This window comes from Toxorhynchites rutilus, chromosome 1, assembly GCF_029784135.1.
Source record: "Toxorhynchites rutilus septentrionalis strain SRP chromosome 1, ASM2978413v1, whole genome shotgun sequence".
NCBI classification, from domain to species: Eukaryota; Metazoa; Arthropoda; class Insecta; order Diptera; family Culicidae; genus Toxorhynchites; species Toxorhynchites rutilus.
In genome coordinates, this window is record NC_073744.1 from 41,386,073 (window position 1) to 41,405,554 (window position 19,482).

The following is a 19,482-nucleotide window of genomic DNA, read 5'->3' on the forward strand; positions in this document are numbered from 1 at the left end:
TAGATATAATTTCTAATAAAAATTTTGTTCCCTGAATTTTCGATGACTTCGTCTCTCAGCTACGTGAGGCAGGAATCTAACGCTACAAATATTTCTGCAGAAAGATCTTTCTTGAGTGGAATTCAGCCAAAAGGGTAAATAACCAAACCTCGAGCCATGAAAACGTTTGCTCCTTTTACAAGAAAAATATTTACCAAACTGGGGAAAAAAGTTGCGAGAATTTTTTTTTTCGAGCAAAATGCACTTGAATAATAAATTCGATTTATTCCGAATTACCTAGATATACACTATATGTAGTAAAATCGAACCAATCGACAACAAATATGCCCATTAGGCAGATGTAGTTGGTGAGTCGCATAAACGTATGATTCAATGTGAATCAATGTACTACTGCGAAAAATCACATTACATGCTTAGGAAAATCGTCCAACAGTATATCATATTCGATCATAAATGAGAACATAGTACATAATATAGTGAATTTGACATGTCAGGTGGTCATAACCATTTAGGGAGACAAATTAATCTCTACCAGATCAACAGGCTCTACAATTACAATTTGAATGAACACTATTACTTCATGTTTTTAAAATTAAAACTAAAATCAAATCGAAAACAATTTTGTGTCATATGTACGAATTGTTACTGCTCTGCACTTATTTGCATGTGGTCAAAATAAATGCATCACTGATGTAGTATTGGTATCCTTTGGCCGTGAGTGCCTGTAGTGATCTGATCTTAACGGGTACTAAGTTTTGCTTATGTATTGAGTGTGCAACTTAGTTCTTTCAGAATTCTCAAAATGTGCAATAAATAGTTGTAGGGCGACAGCTGATTTCTACTGAAACATGAAGTGTCGACATCTGCTGTCAGCAAAATATTGTTTACAAGTCTTTGAGTTTTGCACAACGAGTTCAATTTTTACTGCGTTGAAAATGTTGAGTTTCGTTGCACCATTTGCGGTTTTGTTTTGGTTTTCTGTTTCCATTGGAAGAAAATTGCAGCACAAAATACAGTAGCTCTTAACACGTTAAGCCCCGTGTCGGTTCCTGGGGACTGACAATGAATTTTCTGTCTTTTTCGAGCCGGTCTTATCGTGGACAGTGAACTTTTCTTTTGAGAAGTGTCGGCACTGGGAACAACAATAACAATGTTAGAAAGTGATTTATAAAAAAAATCACTATCGATCCGCAGGAACCAACGAAGGTCAGACAAAAAGTTCATTATCGGTCGGGCCTCAAAGCAGTCTGAGGGTTACATCCTTTTCATACTTCTATCACAAAATTTGAAGAAAAGAGCAATTCATCAAATTCAAATCCACCAACGATAACTGACATCTGGTACGAAGTTGTGTAGAAACAGGTGGAGTGATTACGATAAAGAGCTTGTGATTGCAGGCCACTAAATTCTTGGACGCGACGCGTATTGCAGAGTAACAATTAGTCAGAAAAAAAACGAAATCGGATGAGAGGCATATGTCCAAATCATTATCGAGTCACAGTGCGCGCGGTTTGTCACCTTCCCCATAGTATTTTCTGACATTACCATTTGAAGAATACAACGGTCCAAAACTACATATCAAATATGCATCGCCACGATCGGCGCTAGTCGTAGTCGGTTTGGTGTGACCTTGTCATTATGCAATTGTTTGATTACAGTTACATTTACTACTTGATTGACCATTTTGTTTGCTGGTTTCTTACCCGCCACTACATGCTGCAACAATATGCGCGAAAAGTGAGTCGCGTAGAAAAGAGAAGGCATTTAAAAGTCCATTCACGCATTTTGGGTTTTAGGTTGGGAAAATTTAATGGCTCTGATGGCTTATTAAGAATGTTTTCGATATAATTGGGATTAGTCTCGAAATGGGCTGCAAAAAGTTGATTTAAGCTTACAAAGCAACTACTATATTATTGGCTCTAATTTGGCACATTTTCGGCAACAGTCTGTGTCCTCGTAATCAGCTTGTGCAGAATCATTGAACTTCGTTACTGTGATTGTTTCGACGAACTGAGGGGAGGGTAAATGTTTTGAGGAACGTCCACGACGACGTGTAACTTCATGTTCTGCTACGGACTCGGACTGTGCAAACACGTTTCGTGCGTGTCTTCTTCGAGCAGAGATTTGTATCCATTTGTTATTTGAATCTGCTCAGTATTTAAATACAATAGACTTACAATTTTTAGGTCAACTTATTTATAATACCAAATTTCCAATTAAATTACATACTTTCATATAAAACTATCTAATTTAATTTAAATTTTAATTTGTCGGCTTATGTCTTCTAGTAGATGGAGATCTGGGAGCGTAAAAGATAATAACTGATTTGCAGGCGAAATGAAAACGCTTTTAAAAACTAGTATTCCTTTTAAATGAAAAACAATTTTTTTTTGCAGGTGGTGAAAAAAATCTCATACGAGAATCGTGTCTGAAGACAATTATATATTTTAATGAAAAGTTTCAGTAAAAATATCAGAAATGTACAGACAATTGGTTAAATAAGAGTCATACATGTTTTAAGTAATTAAATAACATGATGTAAACATTTTCATTCAAATTTAACAATTGGCTTTGTACCTTCCAATCTGATAGAGATTACACTTTCGAGATTGGAACCCAAATTATAGCCCCGAACATGAAAGAAGTTGCCACCAGACGACGACACTGTACAACTGTCATCGCGGATTATTCTGTCTTCTGTCAGATTGGACCCCATTTGGCAAACTATATTGGCGCCAGAGATGCCAGGTTCGCAGACATGTCTTGATTTCGAAGACATTTGACTTACTCTGAAGGCATTCTATTTTGTGAAGACATTTTAAAGACATTATGTAATATGTGAAGACATTTCAGTATGATAGTGTATGTGGATTCTTGGGAGATATTATTTCCTTAATATTCCTACCATTGGCCGAAAATATCGTGAAAAAAAGTAAAGTTTTTTGTCTCAGTGTGATTCGCTCGTTTTTTTTATCAGTGTCACTTGTTTACTTTAGTCCTTAGTAATCAATGGAGACTTTTGTTCCGGTGTCATTCACTTTTTTTTCCATGACCGCTTCTCAAATCGTTTTCGGTTACATACCACCTCAATAATTATGCCGACATATTTGGAAACGCATACCTTAAATTGCTTCTCACCAGAGATTAGTTAGTGGACTTCCGAACATTCATTCTCCTTGTTGAAAGAGATGATGTATCTATTATTAAAGTTGCTGTTAGTTTTGATGATTTTAATATAATTCATCAACATAAAAGAAAAGACGTACTTTCGACCAGTGAGATACTAAGTGTTCTTTAAAAATATCAAGGCTCCTCCAAAAGAAGAAGAAGATCCAAGAAAAGGCCACGAGTTGATGCAAGACTACGGAATTATATTATTCAATTCACTTGTTTACCACTTCGTCTAGATGGAGGGTAGAAATACCGGTGCCATGTCGTGTGGAGATTCGAGACAGTTTGGTGAGGTGAACATCAGAACTTCGTCGCACCCGCCTTATATGGAGACAATCTGATTGAAAAACGAAGCGACTTCAGTCAAAATTGTGACGTTCCCTGCTCTGAACCGGTCTCCGATTCTTAAAGCAAATCGAACGGGTTTAAACTGTGTGATTGCTACAGGATGCACAATTCTGACGGCCCAATTGCAGTACATAGGAGTTGTGCTCCCTTGGCCGAGTGGTTAGCGTCATAACTAACATGCCGGGTGTTCGGGTTCGATTCCCGTTCTGGTCGGGGGAATTTTTCGTCAAAGAAATTTCCTCCGACTTGCACTGTGATCACGCGTATTCTAGAGCTTGCCACTCAAAATACATTCAAGGCGTGTTATTTGGCATAGAAATCTCAACTAAGTACTAATAAAAATGACGCAAGTAATACTACGTTGAGACGGCGAAGTTCCTCTAGGAACGTTAGTGCCATTGAAGAAGAAGAAGAAGAAGAAGAAGAAGAAGGAGTTGTAGAACACCTGAAAATGTGGAACAAGTTAGAGTTTCAATTGAGTAGTCATTGGGACGCGAACCTGTGCGCAAATATATTGTTGTTACACTTTGATTTCATCCCCACAAAATCATATTAACTCAGGAATTAAATGGACGAGATCATGTCAGTCGCAAAAAGCTTTCAACAATCCCTTTACATGAATAATGATTAGGAAAGCTTCCGTCTGAGAGGGTTTTCAACAAGCAAAACTTTCTGTATTGGGTGGCTGCTAATCTAAGGGAACCCAATGCATATTACATTTACACTCTTCGAAGCTTGCAGTATACAGATTTTGAACTGTTCAAACATCTGAGTCGATTCAGCTGCTCGCTCGCTAGTTGGAACGAAACTGAGTATAAAAAATCGCGAATGGCTTATTTATGGCCAATAAGTTGTGAACGGATGGTGTTAGTTTACAATATCTCCTCTTTCCACAGTGTCCATACGAACGAGCGCTGCATTTACATTTCAAGCGAGCGATTCACGCGCGCCTCATTTTCATTGCGATATGAAAATTATAACTCAGTATGGGTAGGTAAGAACAGGAATCGTAATGACAACATATCAAACAATTCTTAAAGAATTCCCAATTCGAATGGATCGCAGCACAAATAGTTGTCAATTTTAAAACTATTTCATTGAAACGTGACATGTTTTCTGATTTGATACTCTTACTGAAAAAAGTAGTCCTACGTCAAAAATTATTGATTTAGGTGAAATAGAGGAGGCAAAAAAATATGTGCTCCCGTGGCCGAGTGGTTAGCGTCATAACTAACATGCCGGGTGATCGGGCTCGATTCCCGTTCTAGTCGGGGGAATTTTTCGTCAAAGAAATTTCCTCCGACTTGCACTGTGATCACGCGTATTCTAGAGCTTGCCACTCAGAATGCATTCAAGGCGTGTTATTTGGCATAGAAATCTCAACTAAGTACTAATAAAAATGACGCAAGTAATACTACGTTGAGACGGCGAAGCTCCTCTAGGAACGTTAGTGCCATTGAAGAAGAAAGAAGAAGAAGAGGAGGCAAAATGGAAAATTGTTACAATATTGCGTTGGAGTACGTTGAAAAATGGAAAGCTAGTCTGGGAAAAAACAGTATTAACAGTTCGACTGAAAAGTTCATAAGGTTGACGTCTAGATGGCGCCATCCTTCAATGGATACGTGTCAAAATTTGATAGCAATCGGTCGATTGGTTCGTGATTTACAGCCAGAGCTGCAATTTGTCATTGTCACTGCATATATTTGGGCTACTATGACGACCATTGCAACATTACCACCAAACGACGTGCAACAAAATATAAACCGACAAAACAAATCCCTCACTCTTCGATACTAAATAGTTTGTCAGAGTGTGTTGACGACCAATGCATGTTGCAAGTCAGTGCCATATGATCGTCAAGACGGGAAATACTATGCCACTTGATGTAATGGAAGTTTACACGTTTACCAGGGTACATTTGTTTACGTTGGGATACCTGAATACCATTCTTACACGTTATCGCGTGTTCGACATAGTATTTACTTCAGTAAATACCGGGAACAACAACCGGAACGAAAATCGAACCTTTGCTCGATGAGAATAAAATACAGTCTCCGACAATCATCAATTCGATGCTGACAATTTTACCGCCTACTTGGTCGGTCAAAACGTAAAGACGAAGCTCAGTAACAAGCAAATTGTTGCATCGTACTCCGTCAGTCACCATTTGACCAACATTTTTGTCAGTAGGATGCGACTAATGTGGCTCGTCAGTTGTCAGTGACATTGATGAAAAAATGCAGCTCTGTTTACAGCATTGAGAGTGAAGCAACTATTGTTATTGTTGAAAAAATGGAGAAATCCGAATTTGAAACATTGAAACATATAGATTACATGAATTATAATTAATGATATCTCAGTTGTGAATCGTTGTGCGCAAATATGTTCAGAAGTGGAAAACAAATTTCCAGAATGTAAGCCCCAATTAAGGAATTTATGAGGCTTACTGATAATATTTTGTGTTTTCCTGATAGTACTGTGTCTGTTGGAAGAAATTTCCTCAATGATCAATATTTGGGCACAAATATTTTCGCGACTAAATGTTCAAACTATAAACGCTATTAGAAATGCCAAACATAACTTTCATCTGGAATGTGAAAAATCTATATATATAAAAATGGATTTCTGTCTGTTTGTCTGTCTGTCTGTCTGATTCTTATGGACTCGGAAAGTACTGAACCGATCAACATGAAAATTGGTATGTAGGGGTTTTTGGGGCCGGGGAAGGTTTTCGTGATAGTTTGAAACCTGCCATACAAATGAAACACAAATTTCTGCATTGCTCGAGAATTAATCAAGCAAATGAAACCAAATTAGGCATCTAAAGGTTTTAGGGTGCAATGAATGTTTCTATGGTGGTTAGGCTCTCCGCCCCCCCTCTGAGGGGGGGGGGGTTTCTGCCGTACAAGTGAAACACAAATTTCTGCATTACTCGAGAATTATTCAAGCAATTGAAACCAAATTAGGCATCAGAAGGTTTAAGGGTGCAATAAATGTTTCTATGGTGGTTAGACACTCCTTCCTTTTTTCTCGGGTGGAGGGGGGAAGCGTACTGCCATACAAATGAAGCATACATTTCTGCATAATTCAAGAACTAGTCAAGCAAACTGAACCACATTTGGCATGTGGAGGTTTTAGGGAGCAAGAAACATTTCTACGGTGGTTCACACTCCTCATACCTTTCTGAAGAGGGGAGGGGGGAGGTCTGCCATAGAAATGAAACAGTTTTGTTAGAAATACTAGGAATTTTATAGTAAAAGTTAAATTAGTCAGGTGACTAAATTCACCGAAAATATGAATATATTCATTATAGAAGTTCACGCTAGTGTAAACGGTTGATGCGATTTCTATAAATCTCATTATCTTTTTCACATGAATATATCACTAGTCTAAACCCACCCTAAGGCAAAGCAGGTACAACTAAGAATGTTTGATTGATTGGTTTCATTGTTGGCTTTACATCACTCAATAAAATTCTTCAAAAAAATTACTTTTTAATGATTTTTTTTTTTTGGCTTGCGTGTCCCGTTTTCATTTCTGAACTATTTGGTCAGCCTACATATGACGGACTTTCAAATGTGTATCGGTGGTTGTGATGAAATGTTCCATGCTAGAACATAGCCACATCTACGACTTCATGATAGCGGCAAGTTTGTCGTAACACGAATGCCAGCTCTGTCCAATGGGTCCAGAGGACGACTTCAGACCCTCACTGAACGGAAACAACTTTCAGACTCAAGGTATTCAAGTAGAAAGTAAAACGATATGACAACATGGAGGTGTCAATCCATTCGAGATGAAATTGAAAATCAAACTTAACACAAAACAAATGACAGCTGTCAGAAAGGCGCGCATATAAGAACGTGTTACCAACTTAATGTTCTATACCACTATAAACACACCCATTTGAATGAATTCGAGTAGTAATTCATGAGCATTCATGAGCAAAATCTCCTTCAAAAACAACTCATTAGATTTCTGGTCTAAAATTCGATACCTTCTTTACTTCACCTCTTATTTGAGTCAATTCTCTTTTTCTAGAGTAATTTTTCCGAAGTCTGTGCGTTTGTTCGTACCACGGCTAGAGCTCAAATGAAGAAATAATGCTTCCTTGCTCCAATGAAATGCCTCTAAGGCTACCAAAACTGCTCGAGGTTCCAATAACCATCAGAGGATACACCGTTACATGAAATAGAGAGGAAAAACATAAATTTTCCATTGATATTTACATTGAAGAGTTCTATTCAAAGTTTGTGTATCATTAAGTGCGTTTGATTCAATTTCTTTGGAATATATACATAAGGGTGCCAATGAAAATGGTCATCTCTAATTTCTAAAAGTTACTCCATAAAACAGGTTCACCACCTCGAAAAAACACCCTATGCTAAATATAATTTTTTTTGTCAAAAATCGACACTCTGGAACTCAGTTTTTTTTACGGAATAAGAGACGAAACTTATGGTTATGGGAACCAATAAAAATAGTTATCTCTATTTTGCATTCAGATCTTGCTGCGAAATGTTGATTTGCACGATAATATACTCTATGCAAAATATTAGCTCATTCGAACTTCATTTATTAGTATCACAGACGTTAAAATTTGAGTTTTTTTAGAAATGAAAGATCACTGAAAATCGGGGTTTTCAAAAAAAAAATGTTGATGCCAAATGTCTTAAAATCGCATTACTGTTATCTCGAAAAAAAAATTTTTTGGCGCTTCGTCGTTTTTGGTTTCTTCGTCTGAAAAGTCGATTTTTGACAAAAAACATTTTGAGATAACTATAAATCTTGAAGTGTCATGCAATTCCAAGAAATTTGGCATAAAATTTTTTTTGAGAACCCCGTTTTCCGGTGATTTTACGATTTTCAAAAAAACTCAAATTTTAACATCTGCAACACTAATAAATGAAGTCCCAATGAGCTAATATTTTGCATAGGGTATATTATGGTGCAAATCAACATTTTGCAACAAGTTCCGAATCGAGATAACTATTTTTATTGGCACTTAAAACCATACGTTTCGTCTCGTATTCCGAAAAAAAAAGTCTCAGAGTGTCTATTTTTGAGAAAAATTTTTTTTTCGAGATGACACTAGATCTCGACGTTTCATGCAATTTTAAGACATTTGGCATCAATTTTTTTTTTTCGAAAACCCCTATTTCCTCTACGCCCCCCTTGGGTTATTTTTCGATTTTCAAAATCTCAAACTTTAACCGCTTTGCGCCACTCTCTCTAATCCGATTGAGCTGATATTTGGCATAGGATGTTTTTTCGAGGTGGTGAACATTTTGTGTAGGGTGATTTTTTTAAATTTTAGGTTCCACTTTTTCCCATACATTCATTGACACCCTAATATACATATATACCAAACTCTGCCAAATTTTAGTAGAATACCAGTATAACATGAATATACTTCAGCAGTTTATCCTTATATCTAACATGTTAATAACATTAACTTCCTTCCGGATTGCTTTCTGCCTAAACTTCAAGCTTCTAAACGGTGGCAAATGATTCAGAGAGAATGATCAATCTAATACAATGCGCCAAGGATACTACTCCAAACCACTCCAACCAACTTTGGAGAAACTCAACTGCGCATAAACAGAAACCGAAAGTGTTTCTTCAGCTGGACATTATCAATCCGGCGATCGAATCAACGCGAATCGTTCAAACGATTTCCTCTTGCAGTGACTATGTTTTCAGCAACTTCACGGTGCGATTTCGAGGCAGGATTTCTTCCCCCAACATTCATAAATTTCATGCAGGTACGCTGGAAACAAAACCTGTTTCTTTTTGAAAAATCAAACTTCGATGATGCGGTGATCGCAGATATTTGCATTCACAATTTGGATGGCAGAATGTGGCATTAATTCCCCGCAAATCACCCCACACAATGCTGTTGCTAGTTTGCATATTTTATTAAGTATATTTAGAAAATCACCGTTCATCAGGACGAGGAAGAAATTCGCAACTTTTTTTTTGTCGTATTAACTGTGGTAAAAAAAAATGCGGAACCGTTGGCTGACTATAGATTTTAAAAAGCGGAGTTTCAGATAAACGTCACCAATATCATCTTTTTCAACCAGGCGGAAGAGTTTCTCGGGTTGCATGGTTACCGCGACCGGATTCGGCTAGAAAACAATCGAATAACGGATGACATTTCAAGCGGGTTGCACTTCAAAGGTTGGTCTGATATAAGTGTCATTTAAAACCTCTTCCATCACCCCATCAGCTATTAAACATACAAAGAAAAACAATAAGTTGAACATAATTCGAAACGCCCCGATAATTTGCAATCGTCAGCCGAAACACCCATTTTTTCATACGTTTTTTTTCTTCTTTGCGTAATGAATAACAGCCGCGCGTGAGTTCGTTTGTGCATGCAGCGCGCAAAGATGATGTCGATTTGACAACTTGAAATTGCGTCTATCTCTCCACGGCTAATTGCAAAGGTGTTGCGACACTTCTGTCGACCCTTTTCCGTTGGTTTAGATGTGCAAGCGAATGGTTCTCCGCGCGCCAAACTGCAGGGTCATATCGCTGATTATGGGCTCCCCAAAACCGTAGTAGCGCCATCGAATGAAAGTTACCAGTGAATCAAACTCTATGTTAATAATTTGTTGAAGACCAAACAGCGCCGGGAAACAAAATCACCGAAAAAAGGTCATTAATAAAATGATTCCAACATCCCCACGTCACCTGAGCCACCTTTTTCATAAATCATGCAAAACACTCAGCACGTTTTTTTTGCGGTCAGTTGTGCTCTCTGTTTCACAAACACAATTCATACAATGCTATGATTGGTGTGTTTATTATGTGGTTAGGTGCGATGTCTCCACGCGCGGCCCCAAGTGACACAGCGGCCGTTATTTTATCACTCTCGAGAGCACACCGTGTGTTATCATTGACGGATGATGTTTTCGCTGTGTTTCTTTCTCGCGATCTCGTGAACACTCAATAGTCAACTCTTAACGACAAAGCCTCGTGAGAGTGAGTGACCTAACGGATTGTGGGAGAAGGAGAGAGAAACAGAGTGAGAAAGAGCGCGCCCGTTTTGGGTTACTTTTGGAAGGTGAACGGGCACATTTCAGTATACAGGTATGCACACTGAGACTGATCCATCGGTTAGAAGAGAGGGAGGATGAGTGTTTTGGGGCTACGGGTGGATGGGCTGATTTTGCCAAACAAATCGTACGGCACGAGCCGCGGCAGTGGGCTGCAGCGTTTTTTTTTTTTTTGAATGTTTATGTGGAAAGCGGGTCTATAAATTCACTGTGCATCCTTCACGCATATATTAATTTGCAACTGTTTATCGGATTCCATTATTTCACAATGTAGATCCACTTTGGCAACATAATAAGTCTCAATTACATAGTATTTAATGTATTTAACGGATTTGATTAGGGATGATTTTGACGTAGGACTACTTTCAATAAGGGTGCCAAATCAAAATACAGGTTATGGAATAAAGTTAACGTTAATAATTATTTTTGCTGCGAACGGATTTTAACGATTCGCATACCAATCGAATCGGAAATTCTCTAAGTTTTGTTTGTAATGCTATACATTACAATCCCATAGTTTGGAAATGGTTCAAATTGATGAAAATCGCATTCCCATTTTCCCATACGTTTGATCTGTCCTTGTGTGTTGTGTACTGTCGATAACGGGCAATTTCTACAACCGCGAGAATAGAAAAAGTCTCCGTGAACGAAGGAAAAGAAGAAGAAAGAATGAAAACAACGAATGGGATAACGCAAAAAGAATATTTTTCCGACGTAATCTCCACCCTGGCACAGTAAGTACACTGTCACCGGCGTATATATATTGCATATCCTTTGAAGAAAACTTTCACTTCCCGTTTGGTGGTCATCGAAGCAGCATTGTTGCCGGTGAGTGTCGAGTGGGAATGAATTGTCTTTCTCATTCTGCTCATTTTGTGTCATCTTCGTTTTTCCTCGCTGTGCTGTGGACGCAAGCGAATATTCCACTCGTTGTGGATGTTCAATGTCAAATCAACACATGGAGCCGAGCAATGTTGGAGAATCACGCTGGGCTGTGTGTGTGTGTGTCAAATGCGAAGAAGACCGCTGGGAGCGCGATGAATATTCAGAACAGTGCATTGACATAAACAAATAAATTGCGATATATTACCACTTTGTGTATTGGGCTCGCAAAGGCAAGAGAGAATCGCTGCTTCTAGAATTTATCCTTTTCAGGCTCACCGGAACTAATCAAATAATGAGTGATTTATGAAATTTCTTTACATTTATGAATAATATCCGATATTATAAGCAAGTAAATTGAATGAAACGATTCCGTAGTCCTACGTCCTAAGGGGTCGTGTCTTGGATACAACCCCCTACATTTTTTTTTTCAAATGTCTTCACATGGTACGAAAAAAATGTATTCATATGTCTTTACATGATATCGGAGGACATCAAAATGCATCACTCACTTCTAAACAAAGTTTGATAGATATTTTCGGCCAATAAAATTCCATGGAAACAATATCTCTCAAAAACCAACGCACTGTCATACTGAAATGTCTTCACATATTTCATAATGTCTTCAAAATGCCTTCACGAAATTAAATGTCTTCACAGTAAGTCAAATGTCTTCAAAATGAAGACATGTCTTCAAACCTGGCATCTTTGGTGTTGATGTTCCATTGTTTAAGTTAAGCTTTTGAAGCAGTAAAACTGTTTGGAGGGATAATTCCACTAATTCGACCGCATCAACCATGACAGGATCAAATGAAGGAGTTCCGTTTCAGTGTCCATAGGGTTCGCAGACAACTCTTTGGGCTCATGAGTACACCATAATTTCGCTAAGAATCTACAGTATGTGACATTATTAGAGCTGTTTAATCTGTTTACACGTTTTTTTGCAGCTTCAACTGATCGCTGAGAAATGTTTCTGAGCCACACAATTGTGTTGTTAAATGATTGTCGCAAACTCGAGCGCTCATTATATGCTAGGGTGATCACAGCCACTGGAGTATTGTGCGACTCAAATACTAGATCAAATGCATGGTTCCTCCTACCAGAAGTTTATGAATACTTACTTCTGTGTTATCTGTGTTGTCTGTGTTATACTTTTGATGCGTTGTGCCGCATGAGATAGATCTAGCACTGAATATTTGCAAACCAAAGGACCATCTCTGAGTAACGCTGTGATCAGGCTCAATGCACTGATAATTCTTCTCGCTGTTGAACAGTCTAGTCGAAATGGCCATTAAAAAAGTTTTATTAAATCCATTGATTTAATATTTACTTCTGAAAGGAGAATTCCTAAAATACTTCTAGATAGCTAGATAAGATCAAATGAGCAAACCAGGCGAAAGATCTTCCGGACCCGGTCCAATGATGGAAGAGGGCATGTTGGAGTGCATTGGTCATTTTCATCGGGAATTACAAGAACTCAAAATCGCCTAAAGAAGAAGCCGAAATTTTTGAAGCAATTCAAACTAGACACATTTTATGAGTACCTGACAACGAACTGAAAACATCGATTTGACAAACTGGAAACTACGATGTTTCGGCAAGGCAGTTTTTGCTAGAGATACCAGGACTCCGTACCATTTGAAGGCCGCTGAAATTAATTATGATGATGTCATTCATGAGATTGCATTGGATGTGTTACAGTTCATCCTGAGGTGGGACTTCCATAAATCGGTTCCAAATTTTACAGTGAATTTGAAACTGTTTCTAACCGTGTACGATTCTGTGCTATCTTGGGCAGAGGCTTACCAGAGTTGAAATTGATTAAAAATTTGCGGTCAACGATGGGACAGATATGTTTAACACGTTGAGCCCCGTCTCGTTATTGATGCGCATTCATTGAGCCTCAACAAGAGAGCGAAAGCGCACTTAATGCGAGCACTTATACAATATCAGTGTCGGTCTCAGTAACTGTCAGTTCCAGTGACCAACGCGTGAAAATTTTGTGATTTCTTGTTCGGCCTATTTAATATTATAATAAATACACTTCATGTTTAGATATGTTTAGAGGGGTGGCACCCAGTGACCCGCCCTGGGAGTCACCCGGTCACGCTACATCACTGGTCATATCATTAGGAGATTCGAAAGATCGTCCATAATATAAATGAGCAAGTACAAGTATAGTATGAAGTTATATTTTATATTTTTGATTTCATAATTATTCTATAAGTACTACACTGCATTACATAACTATAGAACCACTCCATTTTTCTGAGTTTTCAGAGATATGTAAGAAGTCGGTTGAATTGCAGTATATAGCTTAGGATATAATAACTATCTTCATTCGCAAGACTGGCCATTTGAACTCTATTCCAGGCGCGAAACAGTCAAAAAACTAAAATTCCAGTGTTTCATAACCATAGAACCAGATGGAAGAACTCTCTTTCCTTCACAAAATTAACGTCAATTTCACATGGATTGCAATAAGTTTCTAAAAACTTACATTGAGAATTGAAGAACTAAAGATGACCTACGAAATTTTTAGTTCGTAGGTCATTTTTAGTTCTTTGGTTCTCGTTCAAATAACCCATTCAGAGTGGTTTCGACCAAGCTGCACCATGTTGTAGAGTGTATCTCGTTCTACACAGAGGATACTGCTCGTTTAAGCTCTTCAAATCACTCATACTTCTTGTAAGCTGCATCTACTATTCGTAAAATCACTCCTCATAAGTTCTTAATAGAGTTTTGATCTGGTAAACAAGCTGACCAGTCCAGAATCTGAAGCCAAAGATCCTCAAATCATCAAACTGCCGCCTGAAAATTTACGAGTTGAAAAACTACATGACATATTCCGTAAGTACTTCCAGTATGAATGAATTCTATTCCAGTAGAATTTATTTTTATCAGAGAAGCTCTCCTGAAATAAGGAATCCCATGGGATTAGCTTCCTCATTAGGTTTTGGGCCCACTGCTTTGGAGATGGGATTTTTATGGTTTGGAGAGAACTTTCTTAAAAAGGCCTGGTTTAGTTAGCTTACCATCAACACGAATGAATCGTCAAAAGAGCAATGAAGTACTTCAGAATCATTTCCTTCTGTTCGTGCACAAAAAAAACCGTGATGATTAGGTGATTTTTGGCATCAATTCATAAAATCCGGAAAGTCATGATATGGTTAAATGAATATGGGCTTTAAATTCTGGACTGGTCAGGTTGTTTATCATATCAAAACATTATCAAGAACTTTAAAGGGGTGATCTTAAACGAGCAGTACCCTCTGCGTAGAACGAGATACACGCTACAACATGACGCAGCTTGGTCAAAACCACCCCGGAAGGGATATTTGCACCGATTGAGAACTAAAGATGACCTACGAATTTGAAACTTATCGTAATCAATGTGAAATTGACATTAATTTTTTAAAGGAGTGAGTCTTTTCCATCTTGTTCTATACAGTGCGGACTCGATTATACACATTTTTTTATTTATTTTCACTGTATATAATCGAACCTATATATGTAAAAATGGACTTCTGTCTGTCTGTCTGTCTGATTCTTATGGACTCGGAAACTACTGAACCGATCAACATGAAAATTGGTACGTAGGGGTTTTTGAGGCCGGAGAAGGTTTTCGTGATAGTTTGAGACCCTTCCCCCTTCTCTAAGGAGGGGCTGCCATACAAATGAAATACAAACTTTTGCTTTACACGAGAATTATTCAAGCAAATGAAACCAAATTAGGCATATTGAGGTTTTAGGGTGCAATAAATGTGTCGATGATGGTCAGACTCTCCACCCCCCTCTCTATTGGGGGGTCTGCCGTACAAATGAAACACGAATTTCTGCATTACTCGAGAATTAATCAAGCAAATGAAACGAAATTTGGCATGTGAAGGTTTTAGGGTGCAATAAATATTTCTATGATGGTTAGACTCTCCACCCCCCTCTCTAAGGGAGGACAGCTATACAAATGAAACACAAATTTCAACATTACTCGGGAAATAATCAAACAAATGAAAAGGAAATTTGGCATATGGAGGTTTTAGGGTGCAATAAATGGTTCTATGGTTGTTAGATTCTCCACCCCCCCTCTCTAAGGGGTGCTGCCAAACAAATGAAACACAAATTCCTGCATAACTCGAAAACTATGAAGCAAATGGAGCCAAATTTGGCATGTGAAGGTTTTACGGGGCACGAAACGTTTCTATGGTGAATACACTCCTCCCCCTCTCTAAGGGGGCTGCCATACAAATTAAACACAAACTTCCGCACAACTCGAGAACTAATCGAGCACAATTTGGGATGTGACTGTTTTTGGGTATGAGAAATGTTTCTATGATGGTATGGCATCCCTCCCTTCTCTGGAATGGAGAGGGGGTCCCATAAAATATTACACAAAAATATTCCAACCAAACATGACAATTGAAAATTTTCCGAAAACTCTGAAGGAAAAAAAATCGGAAAATTAAATTCCCATATGTTCTACAATTACATAGTGACAAGTGCTGTTATTCCAATTGATGTTTGCGCTAGCGAAATTGATCTTTGTTCGAAACTGGAAATGGATTTTAATGCGATGAAACGCACTCCTATATCTTCTTCTATCTATACTAATAAAAAGTGTCGCCGAATGTGTTGATAAGAGCAGAACTCGAGGAAGTAATTGTCCGATTTAGAGCTGTCTTTATCCTGTTATATGTTCTGTATAAAACATTTATTCCATGTAACGGAGAAAAATGTTATTTATAAGTGGTTGAAAAATCTTGAACGAGAATTGTGTCTGAAAATAATCTGATATTATAATGATGAGTTTTGTTAGAAATACTAGGAATTTTATAGTAAAAGGTAAATTCAACGGGGTCTATTAGAAGATCAATCAATGAACAGTTCTGCGATTGGACCCATGAACTTGCTCATAGTAAGAAAACGTGAATGTTTGAAGGTATCGATAACAAAAAACAATTTTTTGGCGGGACGAAGTTTGCCGGGTCAGCTAGTCCTGTATATAATCGAGTCAAAAAAAAATATTTTCGCAGACAACTCTTTGGGCTCATGAGTACACCATAATTTCGCTAAGAATCTACAGTATGTGACATTATTAGAGCTGTTTAATCTGTTTACACGTTTTTTTGCAGCTTCAACTGATCGCTGAGAAATGTTTCTGAGCCACACAATTGTGTTGTTAAATGATTGTCGCAAACTCGAGCGCTCATTATATGCTAGGGTGATCACAGCCACTGGAGTATTGTGCGACTCAAATACTAGATCAATTGGGAAATGAAATGGCATGGCAACAATAACCCATTTGTTGCCATGCCATTTCATGTTTTCATGTTTTCTTATTCGTTTTTTTGCATGTATTTTTCTTTTTTTTTTTTTGAATAAAAAGAAGAATTTCATTTTTGATTCATCCCCTTGAAGTCAGAAAACAACTTTCTCATATGAAAAAAAATAAATTATCCAGATTCTCTCAGAAGGTGATAGAAGATCATATTTGATGGAAAAAATCCTTCTACGCATATGTTCAAATTTCAACAATGACAGAGTTATAGAACTTTTTTTTGTTTCGGACTCTGTTGCCTCAAACTGGCTCTACATTGAGAGGTACGCTACGGAAAACAATTCTGTTGCTTTCATTTGAAAGATGAGAAAATTTATCATATGATACAATAGTGGAACAACTAAATTAGTGGATTTTAATAACATTTTGGAAGTGAAACACTTAAATGTTAATAATTGTTAATGCGTTATTATTAATTTTATCCTAAAAAAATAGATTGAACTAGATTGTTTCTATCAATTAAATTGAAGTTCTCTAACTGCTCTACAATTTGTTCATTGACACCTAATTTCTATCCTTCTTAATTTGGCTGCGATATAAAGCGATATATCGATATAAACAATTCCTGGGGAAAATTCAGCCAAAATTTTCAAAAATCACGATTTTTACCCCACTGTACATGTAATAGCCACTTGAATTTCACCTTAACGTTGAAAGGTTACATTTCTTCTTGAAATAAGTCATATTTGAAATATTAAAAAATTCCAAACTGTATATAATCGAGTCCAAAATTGTATGTAATCGAATCACATATAATCGAGTCTGTATATAATTGAGTCCGGCCTGTAGTTCTATAGTATAAAAACGGAAATTTCAGTTTTTCGAATGTTTCGCGCCTGCACACAACAATAAAGTTCAAATGACCAGTCTTATAAATGAAGATAGTTACTACATCCTACACTATATACTTTAATCCAACCGGCTTCTCACATATCTCTGGAAACTCAGAGAAAATGAGTGGTTCTATAGTTATGAAACGCGGTGTAAGTCATACACCTCAAATATAGAACAATTGGGATTGTGGACATCGATTCAATCATACCGCTCCAAGGAATGGAATACCTTTCATGAAACAATAATCCCTTACATGAACTGCTTTCTCGGTAACGAAGCGTCTTTCAGAGAGCCCTTCAACCATGTACCGTGAATTCACAACTGCTTGTGAAGCACCCTCATGCTGCTGCTGCTCACTTGGTGCACACGACAGCGAGCGAAAGGGTCATTCAGCGTCTTTTGACGCCTCCCGAGTTAAAGAGAGCAAGGGCACACAGCAGAAAAGGCGATAAAACATAATTGAAAATGATTCAATTGAGGTGATGTTGCTGGTGCTGCACTTGAGTAGATCAACAGTTTGCGTTCGGTTTGAGATATCTCGCGAGGAGTTGACCCCGTTCCATATCAACCGAGTCGCATCATTACGGCTCGCATAGAGCTCGACCCCCACCCCACCTCAGCCTCCCAACACCCGAGAGATGAAAACACACTCTCCCAGAGTGCGATCCATCTCATCTCAACCTACCTGTTAGAGTGTCTCTCCGCCTTCGACTCCCTTTGATCCCCCGCTGCTGCTGCTGCTGCTGCTGCTAGTGATGCTGGATGATTGCAGCACTGATACTACTCCCAAAATATTATGTAATTATTCCAGGATTCACACTGCACACTCGAGTTTTCCTTTCTGCTCCAGCAGCTGAGATTGACCAAAACCGTATCTCGCCTTTATTCACACACACAATTTTCAAAGCAAAAATCGTGGGAAATCCGGTCGATTGAACTGACCTTAATGTTTCGGTTTGAATGGCAATTCACCACTTGTTTTCACACCAACACCGAACTTAAAATCCAAAACCAAAACAAATTGTTGATTCTTCTATTGTAAATATCCTTTTCCCCGCTGAAAAAGGTAAGAGATCACACCGTCAACAAAACACTTCGTTCCGATTACTGTTGAGTCTACACTCACTGTGCGTTTTTGACAGCGAGCAGCACTCTCCCCAGGAACTTTTCAACCTTTCGAATCCTTCCGAATTCTTTATGTGAGTAAAACTTTTGCTTTTTTGGGTACTTTCAACCGAACACTTCCGCTCACAAAAAAAAAACTATCCGTCTATTCGCTGCTGCTACACTTTGAGAATGGGGAAGAGGGCTTCAGGGACCGGACCGATCTTAAGTAAACCTACGAATGTAACTGAAGCTTCCTTTAGACTTTTCCTCGGTTTTACAGAATTCCCCCACCCCAAAGGCTTGCTTGCTCATTCTCGCTCGTGCACACCGCATGTGCATCCGCTCGTCCTCTGCTCTCAGTGCCTTTTTTGCTCTCGCGGCACATTTTGCGATGAAGAAATAATACTGAAGAAAAAACACAAACAAAACAAAAACAAGTTAGGGGCTCTTTTTCCACAACGGCCCGATCCTGACTCTTCCCCAGATGGGTAGCGGTGGCAACGGTGAGAAGCAAGGTGGCTCCTTTTTTCACGGTCACACTGGGGTTCGGTGGAAAGCAAGCCTCCCCGTTCTGCTTCTCTGTCTATCGCTCAGGCAATCGGAGCCCGCGCAAATTGTGCCTCCGCTCGCACGGTTTGTTGTACTAGTCCTACTGAAACACACACACACATTCATCGCCGGAAAGTGTATCTAGCATAGCGCATACACGCAGACACAGATCCCGATAGCCTTTATCAATTG

The 19,482-nt window shown here is 38.4% G+C and overlaps 1 protein-coding gene across 2 annotated transcripts in view; it reads right to left on the reverse strand.

The window, feature by feature from the left end:
• The window catches only part of LOC129763160 (elongation of very long chain fatty acids protein AAEL008004), a 213,991-nt gene extending 195,003 nt beyond the window's left edge, over positions 1-18,988 (reverse strand). The window contains exons 1-2 of one of the 2 annotated variants that reach the window (XM_055762074.1): positions 18,761-18,988; positions 18,320-18,691 (exon numbers count right to left, since the gene is read on the reverse strand). The gene's annotated coding sequence lies outside the window, so the exon portion shown is untranslated. Of the gene's footprint in view, positions 1-18,319 lie in introns of both variants that reach the window. The other variant, XM_055762033.1, reaches the window with a different exon arrangement.
• Positions 18,989-19,482: the final 494 nt, after the last annotated feature.